Source organism: Lissotriton vulgaris, chromosome 11, assembly GCF_964263255.1.
Source record: "Lissotriton vulgaris chromosome 11, aLisVul1.2, whole genome shotgun sequence".
Taxonomy (NCBI): Eukaryota; Metazoa; Chordata; class Amphibia; order Caudata; family Salamandridae; genus Lissotriton; species Lissotriton vulgaris.
Window position 1 is genome coordinate 907,042,620 of NC_141699.1, and position 18,185 is coordinate 907,060,804.

The following is an 18,185-nucleotide window of genomic DNA, read 5'->3' on the forward strand; positions in this document are numbered from 1 at the left end:
CAAACCCAAAATTCTTACCGAAGGTAATTTCGGCATTCCACATCAATCAGTCAGTGGAATTACCGGTTTTCTTTCCAAAACCACAAACAGTAGCGGAAAGAGCCCTACATACATTGGATGTTAGAAGGGCAATATTGTACTATATAGAAAGAACACAAACTTTCAGAAAGACAAAACAGCTATTTGTTGCGTTTTCTCCTACACATAAAGGCAATCCCATCTCTAAAGCGGGCATTGCCAGATGGATTGTAAAATGCATTCAAATATGCTACTTAAAAGCAAAGAGAACATTAACTGTTCCTCCTAGAGCTCACTCTACACGTAAACTAGGAGCATCTATGGCATTTTTGGGAAACATTCCACTAGATGACATATGCAAAGCAGCTACCTGGGTTACACCGCACACCTTCACAAAACACTATTGTGTAGATGTGCACACAACACAACTAGCTAGAGTGGGACAAGCGGTATTAAAAACTTTATTTCAGACAGTTGCAACAGACACGGGCAACCACCGCTAGGGAGAGAACTGCTGTATAGTCTATTCATAATGTACCATCTGCAGCCCATATGCCTCGAACGGAATATGCTACTTACCAGTATGCATCTGTTCTTAGCATAGAGGGCTGCAGAGTGGTACATGCCCTCCCAGCCTCCCCAGAAACCTGTGTCTGTTCCAACATTATCTTATTTAGATACACTTACATGGGCATTCTTATCTGTATTCTATCATACTACTCCATCTAACCCTACTATGGCAAAACAATCTAAGGATGGAGCCGATGCCCATGCGCACTACCAACCAAGGGAGGAGTCACCAAGATACAAAAGACTCTCCAAGAGAAAAACAAAGTGCAATCATCCGAGCCCAACACCAGATGGCGATCTATTCATAATGTACCACTCTGCAGCCCTCTATGCCAAGAACAGATGCATACTGGTAAGTAGCATATTCCTTCTGCAGTGGGGAGAGCCTTGGTTAGATCTATTCGCCACCGAAGAGAACATGCAATGTCATCAGTTCTGTATGTTGGAATTTCCATGGCGGCACTCGCACGGTGACGCTTTTCGCCGCGACTGGAGCTGCGGTCTGTTGTACGCCTTGCCACCTATACCACTTCTGCCCCGATTGCTGAAGATTTTGCGCAACCGGGCCCAAGTCATCCTTGTGGCTCCAGATTGGGCACGAAGATACTGGTATCCCTAGCTACTCAGCATGGCGATCAATCCCCCTATCTGACTGCCTCTTCAGGAGGATCTTCTGTCACATCAACTGGGGACGGTCCTCCTCCCAAACCTGTCCAGCCTCCACCTTCATGCGTGGAGATTGAGTGGTGACAATTGACATCTTTCCAACTCTTTCTGGCAGCCAGGCGCCCCTCCACTAAGACTGTATAGGCCTGCAGGTGGAACAAGTTTGTGGCATGGTGCACAGCAAATGCTGTGGATCCCCTTTCTGACCATCTTTCCGAAGTCCTTCTGTTCCTTCTCTCTTTGACCCAGCAGGGCTCTTCTCTGGGCACTATCAAAGGTTATCTTTTAGCCATCTCCGCCTTTCTATGGCTTCCAGATCAGCCTTCTCTTTTTAAGTCCCCGGTTGTTAATCGCTTCCTCAAAGGCATTACACACACACACACACATGTTTCCTCCTGTGCCTTTCATACTGCCTCAATGGGACTTGAATCTAGTCTTGACTGACCTGATGTGCGCTCCCTTTGAGCCCCTTCATAACTGTCCCTTGTGTCTTCTTACTCTAAAGACAGCTTTCCTGGTAGCTATCACCTCTGCCAGAAGAGTGAGTGAGCGCCAGGCTCTTTCTTCTAAACCTCCTTTCCTTTCTGTTCATCTGGACAAGGTGGTTTTAAGGACCCCTCCTTCTTTCTTGCCAAAGGTTTTCACGCCCTTCCACATCTGGCAGACCATCACTTTGCCCACCTTCTTTCCGCAACCTTCAAAAGAGGAAGAAAGGCTCCACCGTCTGGACCCAAAACGTGCGCTCACGTTCTATGTGAAGCACAAACAACAGTTCTGGGTGGATGACCAACATTTTGTTGGCTACGTGGGTGCCAAAAAAGGCTGGGCCATGCACAAACAAACCATCTCTTGGTGGGTCATTCTGTACATCAAAGCATGTTACTTGTTGGCTAAGGAGCCTCCTGTGGGGCTGCGTGCCCATTCTACCAGGGCAACGGCAGCCACTACTGCCTTGGGAAGCTGCGTTCCCTTGCAAGACATTTTGTCAGGTAGCTACGTGGGCCTCGCTGCACACGTTTACCAAGTATTACTGCCTTGACAGTCAAGTCCGGAGAGAAGGCTTCTTTGGCCGTTCCGGGGTTGGTATTACTGGGGTATCTATTCTAAGGTAAGGAATCTATCATAACATGTCTGTTTCAGATTCAGAAGTTACTTACTTGTGTAACAATAGATCTGTAAGAGACATTAGTTAGTGATAGATTCCTTAACGCCCCACCCATCCTCCCTGTCCTGTGAACTGATTTCTATGGTTAAGGTCATCCCTTTCAGAGCCCTAGTTTCATGGCACCAGTGGTCAGTTTTTTGCATGGCTCTGCGTTCCTGGTGCGGAAAACCTTGTACAGAACTGACGTCAGCGCGCAAAGGGTGGCGCCTAAGTAGTCTCCGTGACGTCATCTCGGCGCATACGACACCAGCGGCGGACGTGAGACGCACACCGCCACCTTCCGACACGCAGGGGTACTGCTGGCCAAAAACTTTCTGGATCCTGTCTGACGCCTGGGGGTATTCTAAGGTATGGAATCTACCACTAATTAATGTCTCTTACAGATAAATTGTTACACAAGTAGTAACTTGTGCAACTAGCTAATTGAATGCCACTCACTTCATCTGCAGTATACTGCATCATGCACTGCCTCTGCAACTAAACCAGTTGACCATCAAGGAAAGATATCATCCATAAGGTATAATTGTTTTACCATTGCAAGATGGCAAACCTGTTGGTTCCAGACATGGCTGTCAGTTGGAACTATAAATCAGCAATGCACTATGTACAGTACAATTGCTGAAGACTGCATTGTGTTTCTTTTAATTTTGTTATCGCAAGTATGTCTGTTTTTAATTGACAAATGCAAAAACCACAGTTGATGAACAGAATGCAGAACAATGTCATACATTCACCCCAGTACAGAGATCTGGGCCTAAATCCATCGTTTTTTTGCACTCCACTCCTCGGAAGCTTGTGTCCGGTCCAGGAAAGGCATGGCTTGGCAGTTCGGGCTGGACTGTTCCCATGAGGCACAGGGTCAGACTGATTTGCATATGGCCATGTCTGAACTGGGGTGGCAGAGTGGGCTAAAGAACGGTGATGGATTAAACCCAGATCTTTTGACTGGGTGTGAGTGTTTGATTGGTTCAGATGCTCCGTCCATTACCACCCCCTTTTGTACTGCTGTTTTTAATTGACAGCATGTTTAATTTTTTTCTTTTATTTTGATTTATCTTGCCTGTGTGGCTAAGTTTGTGAGTGATTCTTACTGTGGTTGTGTAAGTGGCTGAATGCAAGAGTGAGTCTGTGATGAATGGATGCATGTGTGCTAAATTATTCTGTACATAAACGTATCGACAACTAACTAGGAACTTTTATAAATGAGGTTTCTATTGTGGGGGTATTTCCATTATAGTCGCTATTGTGTGAATCGTACCGCCCATGTGCGTGGACCCCGGAGCACTTCATTAGATATATCCTCATAAGTTGTCATCTTCTGCCTTTTTTCAGGAAGGCCTGTATGGACACTTAAGAGATAAAGACAATAATGCAGCCTAGGCTACACTGGCCATTACTTCATCCTGAAGTGAAAAAAGATAGCCAGTTTAACTTAAATTTAGTCATTTGCTTTGTTTTACACATAGAAAACTCTCCTCAAAACTCCTTTATTTCATGATCGAGATGAAAAGGAATAGATACAGAAGCCCCCATAGGCTGTCATTATATGTCTGCGAAAGGGTACCGTGCCTTTAAGGATGGGATGCACATCCTGACCACCTCCAGATACAGTGCACATGGTCCCCAAAAGAGACCAAGTACCATATCAACTTCCTGGAGCTTCGAGTTGTTCACTTGGCGCTGATAGCATTCCATCCGTCGTTTCACTCCAGCTCCCTGCTTGACCAGACGGACAATACAACAACCATTTTCTACCTCAACAAGGAGGGGGGCTCCAGATCTAGAGTGTTGTCTCAGGAAGCCCTGGCCATCTGGCACTGGCTGTTAGCCAGGAACCTGACCATCATGGCAACTCACCTTCCTGATGTTCAGAATGGTCAAGCAGAGGCGCTCAGCAGACTCATTCACAAATGGGTCTTAAATGACGAAGTGGTGCAAGACATCTTCGAAAGATGGGGTACTCCAAAAGTCGATCTGTTCGCTACTGCAGAAAACAACAAATGCAGCAACTTCACCTCCAGGTTTTACCAACCAAGGACTCTGGGGAATGCCCTATGGATCAGTTGGTGAGGCGGCTTTCTCTATGCTCTTCCGCCAATTCCCCTAATTCCCACAGTTCTGATCAAGCTCTACCAATCACGGGCCAAGACGATCCTCCTTGCTCTGGAGTGGTCCCGTCAATAGTGGTTCACAGACCTACTCCACCAGTCTCTCTTGCCACATCTCCGTCTGCCATGCAGGCCGGACCTTCTGACGAAGTTCGGCGGATAGATGGTGCACCCCAACCTCTGGTCGTTGAATTTGGCAGCATGGCTCCTGAGCTAGTACAGTACGGACATTTGAATCTCCCATAGGACTGTATGGAGATATTGAAAGAGGCCAAAAGACCATCTACACGCACGTCCTATGCATATAAATGGAAGAGATTTTGCATCTGGTGTGCCTCTAAGGACTTTGATCCTACCTCCTGTAAAGAAGAGGTCATCCTTCCTTACTTATTACACTTGGCACAATATGCCTTCAGTTCCTTTGGATCAAAGTTCATCTGGCAGCTTTGACTGCTTATAGGAAATGTCCTTCACAAACTTCCTTTTTTCAAATCCCAGTCATCAGAGATTTTCTTGATGGATTGAAGAAAGTGTTTCCTCCTATAAGGCGTCCTTCGCCTCCCTGGGAGCTGAATGTAGTCCTTTCACAAATGATGAAGGAACTATTTGAACCCATTCATAAGGCTTCTCTTCATCATCTGTCCTGGAAGACTGCTTTCCTTGTGGCCATTATGTCTGCCCGCATGGTTAGCGAACTTCAAGCTTTATCTTGTAAAGAACCTCGCACAGTCTTTCATTCCTCTAAAGTAGTTATGGGGACGCAACCTGAGTTCCTTCCTAAAGTTGTTTCGGAGTTTCATGTAAACCAAACTATTACACTGCCTACATTTTTTCAGAATCCATCTTCTCCTGCTGAGAGGTCGCTGCATTCTCTTGATGTTAGAAGGGTCTTGAAATTATTTAGACAAGACTAAGGATATCCCTTGATCAGATCAGCTATTTGTAAACTAGGGATCGGTTCGACCTGCTCTAGCTACCTTCAAACAATCCATTTCTTGGTGGATTGTTTCATGTCTTTAGCTGTGTTATCAAAAAGCTAACAAGCCTTTGATTAGTAAGCCTAGGGCTCACTCTACCAGAGGTAAACCAGCCACCATAGCTTTACTTCGTAATGTACCTATTGCAGAAATCTGTAAGGCTGCTACTTGGAAGTCAGTCCACACATTTACTAAACACTACTGCCTAGACACTGATGCTAGGGCAGATTCTCAGGTTGGGCATGGTTCACTTAGAATAACTGCACTATTGTGCAAATACATTTCTATGTTCTGCCACCGGTGGTGAGTTGTTTTGGGGATGGGCCTGCTAGTCTATTCACATGATTATGACTATACATGGAATTCCCCAACAAGAGAAGTAGTAGTTGCTTACCTGTAACTCCAGTTCTCTTGTGTGGGTATTTCCGTGATAGTCCTAAGCAACCCACCCTCCTACCCTGTGACAGACACAGATGTCTCCAAGACTCAGCAGGCTCTGCTTCTTTACGCCTTCAAAAAGAACTGAAAGTAAATGCCTTTGGCTGGGCCTCATGGCTTACCTGGGGTTCTCTGGAGACTCTTGAAATGAAATGAATGAATGAAATGAAATGAAAAACAATTTTTAACGCGCAACTAAGCCCAGATGGGCGTCAAGGCGCCTAACCAAATAATACCAGATAACAGAGACTGATCCTAATTACGGATAAGCCCTAACAAAACACCAGGTCTTGAGCGCCTTTTTAAAGGAAGACAGAGAAGGTTGCATCTTAATCTCAAGAGGTAACAAGTTCCATAGTTTGGGGGCAGCAACGGAAAAAGCTCTGTTTCCCCAACGAACGCTTTTGGTACGTGGGACAACCAACAGCTTCATCTCAGAAGATCGTAAAGATCTACCAGGCTGATACCGGGTCAGCAGGGCACCAAGAGGGTCAGAAGAGCCCTCTACCAGAGCTCGATAGACAAGACAGAGGATCTTAAACGAAATCCTGAGATGAATGGGCAACCAATGAAGGCTCCTTCTGGCCATCGTAGCAGATGAAGCTTTGGGAAGTGCTAAAACAAAGCGAGCAGCCGCATTTTGAACTACCTGTAATCGCTGAATGAGCCCCTTGTTGGAGTCTACATAGAGCGCATTACAGTAGTCCAACCTTGAACCTATCAATGCTACTGCCACCTGTTTACGTGCTGAGGGAGAGAGATAGTGAAGGATCCTCCTGAGAATCTTTAGCACTCCCCAACAGGTGGCCACCGTACGGTTGACCTGCAGAGTCATGGATAGGGAGGTGTCAAAGATTACCCCAAGGTTTCTTGCTGACTGGGAAGGGGATGGACAGGTTCCCAGTGAGGCCGGCCACCACTCATCCGACCAGATAGTCTGGTCCTTGCCAAAGACCAGGATCTCAGTTTTGTCACCATTCAACTTCAGGGAGTTCTGAAGCATCCAATCAGAGACTGTCTGCATACAGATCCTGAAGTTGGTGGCGGATGATGATACTGAGTGGGCCAGTGACACCATAATCTGGGTGTCATCAGCATATGACACCAGTTCCATCCCCTGAGATTTTACTAGCCTTGCAAGGGGGGCGACATAAATGTTAAATAGGGTCGGACTGAGAGCCGACCCTTGTGGCACCCCACACTGCAAGGACATGGCAGGGGAAAGGAACTCACCAAGCTTGACTCTTTGCTCCCTATGCTGTAAAAAGGAGTGCAGGAGGTTCAGGGCCATGCCGGAGATCCCTGCCTCCCTCAACCGAGATGTAAGCGTTGAGGGAGACAGGGTGTCAAATGCCGCTGTGAGGTCTAGTAGAACCAACACAGTAGTTTGGCCTGCGTCCACCTTCCTACGGATGTTATTTGCCACCATAGTCAGAGCTGTCTCCGTACTATGCGCTTTTCGGAACCCATGCTGGGAGATGTCAAGATACCCAGATGAGTCCAGGAAGGCGGTAAGATGGCCATTGAGGTGTGTCTCAAGAATCTTAGCAGGAGCGGGTAACAGTGAGATAGGTCTAAAATTTTTCAACTGTTCCGGGTCCAGCGTGGGCTTCTTGAGTAGAGGCTTCACTATCGCTTTCTTCCATATTAGGGGGAAGGTACCTTGGGTTATAGCACCATTCATAACTTCCAGGAGTGGCGGGAGCAGTATCGCTCTGCATTCCTTCAATATCCTCAAAGGACAAGGATCTAGAGGTGATGAGGATTTAATCCTATCGAGTAGAAGCTCAAGTTCTTCTCGGGTCAATAGTGGAAAGGCCGTTAGACTAACCGGATGGTCTCTAATCCAGGCTTGTAATTTGTTCAGGGTTTGGAGTGAGGAGTCAGCTAAGGACTTTCTCTGAGTTTCCAGCGCAAGATAGATGTCCTCAATTTTTTTGTGGAAAAACTCTGATATATTGTTGCAAAGCTCCTGCGAACCCACAACTGGATCCGGGACCTGAAGGGAACAGAGGGAGTCTACAATCTTAAAAAGCTCCCTGGAGGAAGTAAGGGAGGTAGTAAGATTCGAGAAGTACTGCTGCTTTTCCCTGATAACATTAGTTTTGTAATCGGCAAGCAGACCCTTATGTACTTCCCTTTCAATGGGATCCCATGTTTTCCTCCATTTTCTTTCCTGTCTTCTGCAGCCTTGACGAAGGAGTCTAAGTGCATCCGTGTACCACGGGGCCGTGGGCTTACGGCGAGCCGAGTATCTAAAAGACAGGGGAGCCAGCTCATCAACCGCTAAGGTGATAGATTCAGAGAGCAATACCGCAGCATCCTCCACATCTCCCCGGGAGGAGAAGGTGAACTTCTTTATGTAAGGTTCAAGAGTGTCATTAGTGATGTTCTTATAGCTCCTTTTTGGGCCTCTGGAAGAGGAGTACAAATCGGATGTTCCTTCCAGAGGAAGGGCCATCAGAAGAGGGATCGCCGAATGGTCCGACCAGACCAGAGGCACCGGGGTGTCAACAGACAATCTGTCGTCGTTGGTAAAGACTCCATCGAGGGTGTGGCCCGCCAAATGAGTAGGGCTGTTGACCAGCTGTATGCATTCACAGGCAGCTAGTGCGTCCACTAACCTGATGGTATCAGAGTCTTTTGTATTATCCAAATGAAAGTTAAAGTCCCCAAGAATGGACAGATGGGAATTGCCAAAGTAGGGTTCAAGGATTCTAAGAAGATCATCAATGAACGTAACTCTGGAGCCAGGGGGTCTATAAATAAGGATTCCTGAGAAGGAAACCGAGGGAGCAAACAGGATGGAGAAATGCAAGGCCTCAAAAGAGTCCGATACTACAGACAGGGCTTTAATCGTGCAGGACAAAGTGGCCTTGCAGACAATAGCAAGTCCACCCCCTCTGCGTATGGGTCGGTCTTGTTGAAGTATTTTATAACCCTCTGGAATGGCCATCACTAGGTCATGTCCAGAAGACTCCGATGCCCATGTTTCTGTGACAAGCATCCAATCGGGTTGCCTGTCTACCACAAAGTCATGGAATGCAATATTGTTTTTAATAAGGGATCTAGCATTAATTAAAAAGCCCTTTTTTATCGGAGTATTCCTATCCACTTTAGAAGGTATGAGAGGTAATAGTACAGATTTGCACGTGTGACAGCGGGAGGAATACAGGATGCCCTCTGGGGAAAAACTATGGGTACATGGTAGACATGGGGGCTTTAACGCTAATAGCTCGGCCGATGAGTACAAAAGCGTTACCTGAGATAGAGTGGGTAAAAGTCCTGTGTCCAGCCCGTCCTCAGCGCGGACGGGCGCAGACGGGCTGGACTCTGAAGGCACGGTACCCATTTGCAGACACATAATGGCAGTCTTTGGGGGGGGGCTTCTCTAGCCATGCCTTTTCATCTCTATCATGAAAAAAGGAGTTTTGTGAAGAAGAGTTTTCTATGTGTAAAACTCATTAAATTACTAAATTTGAGTTAAACTGGCTATCTTTTTTCAATTCAGGATGAAGTAATGGCCAGTGTAGCCTAGTTGCTTAGGCTGCATTATTGTCTTTTTATCTCTTAAGTGTCCATACAGGCCTTCCTGAAGAAAGGCAGATGATGACCACTTAAGAGGATATATCTAATGAAGTGCTCTGGGGTCCACACACATGGACCGGACTATTCACATGATTATGACTATCATGGAAATACCCCTACAAGAGAACTGGAGTTACAGGCAAGAAACTATCCTTATTGACATTGTTAATGCTTGTTATGTACGTTTGAGTGGAAGCTGGTTGATTTGCCTAGTTGCATATCTCACCTCTCCTACAAGCTAGAAGGGTGAGCATGGAAGCATTCTATTGCTGTGCACGAGGAAGAATAATTGAGGGGAACATTGCTTGAGGCAGCACTTGACTCTCCACCTAGGCCACCAACAAAAGAAATCACCTCATTTACAGTGGCTTTTTAGAGGGCAGCCGAAGTACTAGAATTACAGCTGCCCTCCACTGAGATTAAAACAGATGTCTGTTTTGACTGAAACTTTGATGTCTGGGCCAACATCTGAGACCTTGCTCCCATTGAATGGTGCCCTCACTGATAATTTAATAGCTACTTGGGCAAAATCTTGTTCTTCTCTACCTGTTAGCAAACCAGTGGCCATGCAGTCTAGGCCATCATCTGGTAACAAGGGTTTTCTCACCAAGCACCCTACTCTGGAATGTGTTATTGTAAAAGTTTTGACTATGAATATGAACCCAGTCTTTTCCTACCAGTGTCGGTAATTGGATTGATGCCTTTTGCAAATGTATGTATTCTTCTGCCAACGTGGCACTGAGATCCATTAACGCAGTCTATCTATTGGGCCGTGATTTGCATGCCCTTTGAGACATGGCCAGTGCTATCTTGCGGCAGTCCCAGAGGTTCTTTTTTTGTACCTCCAACCCCTAAATGTCCTTCCTTTGGAAGGACATATTTAAAATGTTCAGATACTTTCTGCCCTGGACATGGGAGACTGGATGGTGTATTTGCACTTGCAGAATACATATATTTTTGTATACCCGTCCTGTAGTTCAAGGTGGGCCAGGGGTGTAGGAAAGTGCCCCTTTTTCTCATGGTCACCCCCACTTCGTCTGGTATTTGATGCAGTTTTGACTGAAGTGCACCTGGTTCAGCTTTGCAGGTCCCTAGTGCCAGATCTTTCCCTAAAACTACACAATTGTTCCCCCAATTGGCAATACCTTTGTGCAGCATCCCCCTGTAAGTCCCTAGTGAATGGTATCCCTGGTACCTAGAAGAGGGAGGCTACAGAGGATCCCTAAGGGCTGCAGCATGTATTTTGCCACCCTAAGGGACCCTTCAGCGCATTCACGTACACTACCATTACAGGATGGGTGACCTGGTGCAGAGAAAAGTGAATACACAACTTGGCACACCTCCTGTGTACGATGCCAACAGACCCTGCATGTAATATAAGGACGTCACCTCTTACAGCCCTAAAACAGGGTGCATTATATTTACATGAGGCCATATCAGCATGTGCAGATATGCCCCAGTGATCTCCATGTCGATTCTTGGACATTGCCTGTGAACTGGTAAGCCATCTTGAGTATATGTACTGGGCACTGGTGAGTACGAATTCACAGCTACATGATGGCTTCACTGAAACTAAAGAGGTTTGGTATCAAAATCTCGTAATTATAAGCCCACACTGATTCCAGTGATCAATATATTTATATTAAAACATGCACCCAGAGGACAACTTGGAGGTGCCCCCAAAAAACCTACCAACTACTAGTGTACTGGCTGACTACTGTAGACCAACCTATCATCACAGACAGGTGTGAGCCCACGCTCTCTGAAAGGCAGAAACAATGCCTGCTCCAGCCAGATGGGTTGTTTCCTCCTCCCAACAAGGTAGCTAAGTGATCAGCATATCAAAGCAGGAGGATTCAAAGGCCTCTGCTGCTTTTGATATGTGACCCAGCCTTCCCCCACACAGGCTAATTACCACCCCATGCCCTGGATCCATTTGGCACCAGGACAGGCAGGAAAATTAGCTAGTCAGGAGGTGTGTTCACTATCCGGCTAATTCCACCACTAAGGTGAGCTACCTAATGTGAGCAAGAAAACTAGAATTCCACCATCTTAGTTTTTGGTGCAATTAGGCTCACAAGGTCATGGCTATGGCCACTTACCACAGGAAGTGGTCATATAAGGTGTGTAGTTGCCTTAAAGATAAGTAACCCATTGACTACTACCAGTCACTCCCCATAACGCCCCTAAATTGTGATAAAAGTTTTATGTTCACATTATTAAACTGGAAACATCTGTTGTCAAACATCCAAAAAGTGTATGTTGCTTTTTATTGATTTAAGATCCGCTTTTGATCTTGTCCCTTGAGAAAGCTTGTGGAATGTTCTGTTAAGCATGGGAGCCCCTATTAACTTGGTAACTGTGAAAGCCAGTATGCACAAAGCCAATTACACTCTGGTCCGATGGGGGAAATATGGAGAGCTAACTGAACGAATACCTATACAGCATGGGTTACGCCAGGGGTGCTTTAGGCACCAGCATTATTCACCCTGTATATAAATGGGATGGGTAAAATATTTTGCTGATTGTAGGAATGATTCACCATGTCTGAATGGGAGGAAAATACCAATTCTCTTTGCTGATGATTCCTTATTGATATCGAAGACCCCTGCCGGCCTCCAGATCCTACTAGATACATTCCTGAATGTTTGTGTAGGTAGGGTTCTAGAACTCCACTCGGCAAAGCCCAAATTTATGGTTTGCGGAAAGGGTAGATCTAGACACTCTATATGTAAATGTAAAGTTGATGGAAAAAGCCTTGAGCAGGTTCACAATTTTTGCTATTTGGCTGTTAGGATGTCAGATCCAAAGCTGTCCTGTAATTTTTCTTTTTTTTTTGTTTAGCAGACCCAGCTGCATCCTATAAGTCCATCTTTGTTTATTGTGCTAAAGCCCAAGGTTTTTGGAGCGAAGATATGGGGATACCCTGACATTGATAAACTGGTTGTAGGGGAGAATAATTGTGTACGGTCTCTTGTTTCTGGCCCCACTAGTACAGCATTTGACCCCCCTGATTCAAGATGTATGTATTAAAAGAATTGTCGATGTTGACCTCACTGAAGCCATTGGTGTACTGGTTACGACTGTGGTCCAAGCCTGAGCTACTCCATTATCGAGAGGCTCAGAAGGAACTATTGAGGATTAACAGCTGCAAAAAGATTCCCTGGTTGGAGCATGTGTCAATCTATGGGATCACCTGAGGGAATAAGTAAGGCAGTGATAACCTAATGGGAATATGTGTATGACCAATATACCTTGAGTACAAAGGCAGGATGTTTGGCCAGTCAATTTCTGAGTTTTAAGTTCAGTTCCAAATTTGCACTTTTTTTAGATATGGTTTCACCTCCATTAGCAAAGAGTTTGTAATTGATCATTCGTTTGGGCTGCTTGCTACTAAGGACCTTTGGTGATTGGGTTAGAGAGCAAGCTTCAGATAACATGTGGCCTAGTGCCAGAAACAGAACGTCCTTTTTTTCTGCACTGCATGCATATTGCCATCCTCACAAGTGATGGATACGCCCAATTTGTTTTAACTTAAAATTACACGTCATTTGATTCCACATAGAATCCTAAAAATAGATACCTCCGGCCCAATTTTATTTACAGCAAGACGTTTTTTGCTGAATGTTTGGTTTAAACGCCTGAAGATTGTCTTAAAAGTACAGCGATATGTATGCCTTAGTAACTTTAAGAATAGATTATGACTTGGTCTTATTTTTTTACATCGAGTTTATATATCTGGTATTCTTTTTATGATAATATTCACTTATATGCAATTATATTATTTAACCTATTATGTTTTTATTAGATGTTTATTTTATCTGTATTTTTTTTTGCTAAAACCTATTCTTACCAAATTATATTTACAAAGCTGTTGTGTTATGATGTCAAATGTAATAATCTAGTACGGAAATTGTGTATGCTTTGATGTTTTTTTAAACTACATAAAGTTCTATTGAATAAGTGAAAAAGTAACCTATTGGCTACTCCCCTTAACACTCCTAAATTGAATATTTAGGAGGTACCCCTGATGCTAGGAACTATGATTTGACAGCTTGAGAAAAAGAGGACAAAGAGCTGCAAGACAGAGAAAACTGAAGACTGTTGTGGACTTCATGACAATCATGTCTAAGTGACTCGTCCTGCAGCTGAGCAACTACCAAGAACCCCGGTAGGCTGCCAGTCTTTCTCAAATTGCCAGCAATCTCTTTTGGAGTAGAGGAGCCACTCCCCTGCAGTCTGCAGGCACCTAAAAAGCAGAGTCTGGTTTACAGTGTTGCCTCTATCTGACTAGCCCATTGCGCCCTAGAAGGAGATACCTGTACTTCTGAAGGTCTGGTCTGCCCGCCCCCCACCTAGTGAGAGGACACCAGGACTGACCGGAAATGCACAGCATCAGTACCCAGGGTATCGGACCCCTTGCAGCAATCAAGGTCTGCTTGAGTCCAGTCAGGACTCTAACAGGACCTAGCAGCCATCGAGGGGCATCTGCACTGCAGAGACTCCCTTCCAGAGTGGCCCAGCTGTCCTGATTTCTGCACTCTCAGAACCCTCAACCGGCGAGATCAACAACTGGGAGGGCCTCAGACACACAGAGCTCAGCTGACGTATCTACTCTGCCCGAGCGCCCCAGGCTGGGTACAGACTAACTGGCCATGCCCCCTTGCTCTTAGGACCGGTGTGGACCACAGCCCCCCGTTGATAGATCCTGGACTTGCCCCCAAGATCCCCTCTGCAGCCTGTTTCTAGGTGGCCCCCCTTCTTTCAATGGACATAGCACTCAAACCTACCAACCCAGCCAGCACCTCTGCACCCGGATTCCCCAGATTAGGTACAGAGTAACTGCTAGTGTTTGGACTTTGGCCTCCTATGACCCTAAGTTCTGAAGGCAGAAACTGACGTAAATAACTGTATGCAACTTATGCCTTTTTTCCCACAGCAAAGCATTGCTTAAAGACTCAATCTGAAAGAGACAATTCGTTATGGATTCCTCACCTTAGAATTAACTCCAGGCGTCGGACTGGATCCAGAGAATTGTTTCCTTAGCAGTACCCCTGCGCAACGATAGGTGGCGTCGGTCGACTCCGTGTCATTGGCGTCGTGGTTGCCGGAATGTCACCCTATACACTTAGACGCCGCTCTCGCTTGCTGGCGTCAGTTTTCTTTTTCTGCACCAGCCAGCGCGGATCCGGAGAGAGAGGTACATCGAGTCACTTTTTGACTCCGTTTTTGTGACTTTTTTCAACCTCTTTTTTGAGTTGATTGACTCCTGGTGCACGGAGGGATGTCATGTCGGACCGGCTTTTAGGCTTGAGACTCCTGTCACAAATTGATGTCCGTCGCGGACCCGTGCCTTTGGTGCCTAGAGCACGACCACGACACAAAGTTGTGCTCAGACTGACCCTCTGTGCCGTTCAAGGTCCCAGTCGAGAGGAGGCCGCGTGACCAGTCGCAGAGCCACCACCTCCACTCGTCATCGAAGTCTTCGTGTAAGACTAAGCACAAGAAGAAGGCGAAGAAGCACTGTCGCTGTTCGCGTTCTACCTGTCCATCGGCCGACGCTACGGGGGATGAGGAAGGTAGTAGTTCAGCTCTGCCCGTGGAGCCTCTTGGGTCGACTCCAGTCTTCCCTTCCTTTCCGTGAGACGGAGCGACCCCTGCCCAGCTTAGAAGCTTTTACGAAGCCTTGCACTCAATCTTCAGGCAGCCCGACTCCGCCGGCGCGCCTTCAGGCTCCGCAGACTCGGCTGGGGGCTCTAGGCCTTTGATGCTGGTGGCTTCAGCTCCAGCACCGCAGGGCCCCCAAGGATCCAGGCCTGATCCGGATCGGCGCCGGTTGACCTTGTGACACTGGCACTAAATCTAGTGACTACGCCTCCACCAGTTGTAATCACCGGCGTCGGCCCCAGCCTACCCCTCTTGAGGACATGGAGCCGGACCAACGTCACCCGACGTCTGGACTGGCGCCAACCAGTACTTTTGAACTCCTGTTCTCCCTTGATATTTTCTGCCACCCTGAGTGGCTGCCAGGAGAGGGTGAGGAGGACTGGGAGTGGTCTGTGGACCCTATTGCAAACCATTTAGAGGAACCGGACTGGAGAGAGGAGTTGGGTGACACCTGTGGTCTGGACACCTCCCCAGACATTGGCATGCTTTCTCCACCTACCATGGCTATGGAGGAGGGTGCCTCATACGCAGTGGTGTTGCATAGGGCAGATGAGGCCCTAAACCTGGAGCTTCCTACGGTGGTGGTCAGGACTAACCTCCTGACCGAGGTTCTTCAGCCGTCTGCGACCTCTTCGCAGCCCCTGCTGCCGTTCAATGAGGCCCTTACGGACATAGTTTGGGGCACTTAGTCCAAGCCCAACAAAGGGGCTCCTGTGGGCTGGATGATAGGCTGGCGCCACCGCCCGGCACCAGACAACACCATTTTACTCTCTTCCCATCCTACCCCAGAGAGCTTAGTAGTCCAAGTCTCAACGTCCAAAGGTGCATTTCCTAATGCACCACCTGATAGGGAATCCAAGAAGCTGGACCACGTTGGGGAAGAGGTTTTCTTCCTCTAGCTAGGGACTGCGGTCGGTGAACACCGCATGTCTATTGGGTAGTTACTCCTACTCTGTGTGGGACACAGTTGCGCAGGTGCTGCCACAGTGCCCGGAGCTCCCATGCTGTTGCCGAAGGAAGAGACGCAGCGAAGTTCGCCATCTGGTGTGGGCTGGACACAGCCGACTCACTGCGCAGGACGATTTCCACATCAGTAGCACTGCAACTCTATGCCTGTTTGAGGTCCACTGGATCTTCGGGTTATGTCCAAGCAACGCTTTTGGACATGCCCCTTGATGACCGTCACCTGTTTATTGACAAGGCAGACAACACACTTGAGTGCTTTTAAGGATTCTAGGGCTTCAGCCAGATCCTTAGGCCACGCTTCCACCTCCCACCCAGCGCAGTCTGCTTTTTCGCCCCTTTCGTGGCTACGGAACGGGTGCCCCGCCATGTTCCGCCCAGAGCCACAGGCCTGCGCAAGCTGTCCAGCGTCTGCGCAGCCTGGGTTGTGGATCCCACCGCCGTGGGTTGGGTGGGGCATCAGTCTCCAAACGCTCCTATTCTGACCTTTTAAGGCCCATCAATCGTCAGTGGGCGGCAGGATTCGCCATCACCTCCCCCACTGGCTCAACATCACGTCAGACAGGTGGGTTTTGCAGATAGCCCAAAGGGGCTATTCCCTCCTCCTCGAGACTACCCCTCCATCCATGCCGCCTCAATTCCATTGCATGTTGGAGGATCACTTGGCTCTTCTCCAGCAGTAAGTTACAGCTCTCTTGGCCAAGGGAGCCATCAAGCCAGTTCCTGTCCCAAAAGTAGGTTGTGGTTGCTATTCCCACTACTTTCTGGTGTCCAAGAAGGACACGACCCTGCGTCCTATCTTGGATCTCAGGAATCTCAACCGCTTCTTCCGGAAGGAGACATTCAAAATGTTGACACTGGCTCCGGTCCTGTCTGCTCTCGACCCGGGAGACTGGTTGGAAGCGTTGGACTAGCAGGATGCTTATTTTCACATCCCCGTCCTGCCGGCCCATCTGCGTTACCTATGGGCCACAGTAGGCCATGAGCACTTTCAGTTTATTGTGCTTCCCTTTGGCCTTGCCAGCGCCCCTCGGTGTTCATGAAAGTGATGGCGGTGGTTGCAGCTCGTGTGCGACGATCAGGGGTTCCAGCCTTCCCCTGTCTGGACGACTGGCTGTTGATGGCAGGCTCACCCCAGGCAGTCGCCTCCCTCCTCCACGGCGTGCCTGCATTTGCTGGAGTTCACTATCAACGTGCCGAAGTCACACCTGACTCCCTCTCAGAAGCTCCTTTTCATCGGCGCGGTTCTGGTTTATTCTCCAGAGCAGCAAGTCTGGGATATTTGGGCTATGATTCTAACCTTTCAGCCTCTATCCCGGGCTTCGGTCAGACTGACTCTGAAGCTGCTGGGCCTCATTGCCTCTTGCATCTTGCTGGTGGATCATGCCAGATAGCATATGTGGGCTTTGCAGTGGGACCTGAAGATCCAGAGGGCACAGCATGGGGGGAATCTGTCCAATTGCGTCTAGATCTTGGAGGGCACTGCTCGACAATTGCTGTGGTGGCTCACGAACCAGGATTGGGTCAATAGCAAATCCCTCTCTGTTAGATCTGGGGGTCTCTAGTTGGCAGAGGTAGGTACCTTTGACCAAATAGGAACCCTTGCGTCTAGTCAAGGTAAGGGGTTACACTCGTAAAATAACCCCTGCTCACCCCCTTGGTAGCTGGGATGGGCGGCCACATGGGAGAGGCAGAGATTAGAGGCCTCTGGCCTCCGTCGGAGTCCGGGCTCCACATCAACCTACTGGAGCTTCGGGTGATCCGTCTTGCACTGAAAGCATTGTTTCCTTCTGTCAAAGGAAGAGTAGTGCAGGTTGTGAGAAGTTGGCCTGATATATAGTGCTCACTATTCTAGTGATCACCGTGTATCATTCCAAACGACCCTTGTTGATGATTGGTTGTAAGTCAACCTTATAGACCAGCTATCCTAGTAGCATGGACAAGAGCAGTCTTTAGGCTAAACTCTAGAGGGCGTGTTAAGCCAGCTGTTATACCATCGCATATACCCCTTGAACACCAAGTGAA

At 47.6% G+C, this 18,185-nt stretch overlaps 1 protein-coding gene across 2 annotated transcripts in view; it reads left to right on the top strand.

The window, feature by feature from the left end:
• ASH2L (ASH2 like, histone lysine methyltransferase complex subunit) overlaps positions 1 to 18,185 on the top strand; it is a 247,416-nt gene that overhangs the window by 215,060 nt on the left and 14,171 nt on the right. The gene's annotated exons all lie outside the window — the stretch shown is intronic.